At 40.3% G+C, this 2,024-nt stretch overlaps 1 non-coding gene across 1 annotated transcript; it reads right to left on the bottom strand.

The window, feature by feature from the left end:
- Positions 1-1,498: 1,498 nt before the first annotated feature.
- On the bottom strand, positions 1,499-1,605 carry LOC128560498 (U6 spliceosomal RNA). The gene has a single exon (XR_008372996.1). It is a non-coding gene; the product is annotated as a U6 spliceosomal RNA (small nuclear RNA).
- Between the last annotated feature and the right edge of the window lie 419 nt (positions 1,606-2,024).

The raw sequence follows: 2,024 nt of genomic DNA, 5'->3' as shown, positions 1-2,024 counted from the left end.
ACCATTATTTTTCCAAATGTTTTCTACCCTTTTCTCTCTTTTGTATCTTCCTGGTAGCCTCTTACCTGTATGTTAAACTATTGGATATTTTAGCATAGCATTCTTGTGTGTGCCTGTTTTTTCAGTCTGAGCAACTTCTGTTGACTGATCTTCAAATTCAGTTCTCCTTTTCTTGTCACTATTGGACCTATTGACTGGTCATCCAGCCAAAGTCAGTATTTATTAGCTGCTCGTGTTTTTTATATCTAGAATTTCCTTTTGATTCCTTTGAGTTTCTATCTTTCTATTGACATACCCCATCTGGTATTATTTGTTTTGTGTATTTTTTTGTTTAGATTTTTTTAACATGTTAAATGCCCTGTTGCAAAATTCTAACATCTGTGTACTGGTGTGGGTTCTAATGATTGCTTTGTCTTGTCAGACTGTTTTACCTCTCCTTTTGTCATGGTTTGTTGTCATTCCTTTTCTTGGGAGCTAAGGTAAATAGGCCTTGGGTAGTTGAGCTGTTCGATACTTGCCATTGCTGTGAGCAGCAGAGACACCAAATGCTAGCGTCGCTGCTTCTTTCCCCCTGATTTGGGACTTCTGTTTGTTCTGCTCCTCAGAGGGAAAGTCAGTTTCTTGCACTTCTCTTAGTTGTAGTCCACTGTCATTTTTTCTGGAAGTTTACTTACATGGTTGTAGGCTGTGTGTGGGGGAGGGAGGGACTCTCTAAACTTCTTATACATTTACAGTCTTTGGGGTACACGATGGGCTACTATGAAGGTGCAGTTCTGCTAAAGTGTATCTGTCCCCCCTGCACTCTAATCCATTCTCCACATGTAAGTAGTATCATCTGAAGTCTGTGCTTTGGAGCCCTCTTCCTGTAATCATGCCTTCTTTTTTCTTCTTTTTTCCTCCTTCAGTAAGAGAGAAAAGGAGTTTGGAATGTTGTTGGAACAGGGTGGAGTCCCTCTCCCCAGCTGGAACTGGATTTCGCTCTTGCCATGTGGCACCACTAGCATTAAGCCTTTTGTATTGTAAGGAATTCTGAAGGGTGGTGGAAGATTTCCTGATGGCCCCTCTTCCCTTCTGGTCACCAGGGCCAGGGACAGAATATTGAAGGGCAGGGGAGGAGGAGAGGGGGAGGGAAGGGAGGAGTTGAGGAGGCTCCCCATGAGATTGGAGGTGGGGGGGGGCTGGGTTACTAGAAGCAAAGGCTGAGATGGTGTGACCTGCTTGTCACTGGTGGCTCAGGAGCATCCCACACAGCCCACAGTCAGCCTCCAGTTCCATGTTCCTTACAGGGTCCTGTGGCTTTGCTTCATGTAAGCAGATTTCATCTGCTTTATCTCTCTGAGAGCACCTACCTCTCCATATTTGGGGGTGATAGTTTGCCCCGTGACCTTAGTTTTCTAATTTTCACATTGTGCAGCTTTTTTTCTCATTGAAAACATTGGAGTAATGAGCCCTCCAATCTATTTCATGTCAGAGTTGAAACTGGAAATCTGCATTTTTTTTAAATATGGAATGCTTCACGAATTTGTGTGTCATCCTTGTGCAGAGGCTGTGCTAATCTTCTCTGTATCGTTCCAATTTTAGTATATGTGCTGCTGAAGCAAGCACTGGAAATCTGCATTGTTAATTTTGAATAGAAATCTCTAATTTTTATACAATCAAATCAATCAATTTTACTTTATGAATTGTCCTATGGAAGTAAAAAAAAATATATTCTGACATTTTCTTTATTAACTTTATTGGGTTATATTTTGTATCCAGACCCTTGACATGCTATAATCCCTTTGGGCATTTGTGTAAGGTAGGGAATTGCCTTTATTTTTTACCACATATTGAATTTACTTTTCCAAAAATCATATATATGAAACAGGCACATATTTCTTTAGGTTTGAGGATGATGGTTTATCCTGTGCCCTCAACTGTCTGATGAGTACAAATAAAATTGTTTATTTGTTCAAATTTTTCTTATTGTAAAGAAGGGAATGTCAACTTTAAGCTCTTTAAATGTCTGAGCTGAAATCAGAACA

The sequence above is a fragment of the Nycticebus coucang genome, chromosome 11 (assembly GCF_027406575.1).
Source record: "Nycticebus coucang isolate mNycCou1 chromosome 11, mNycCou1.pri, whole genome shotgun sequence".
Taxonomy (NCBI): domain Eukaryota; kingdom Metazoa; phylum Chordata; class Mammalia; order Primates; family Lorisidae; genus Nycticebus; species Nycticebus coucang.
This window is presented reverse-complemented; position numbering and strand designations above follow the sequence as displayed.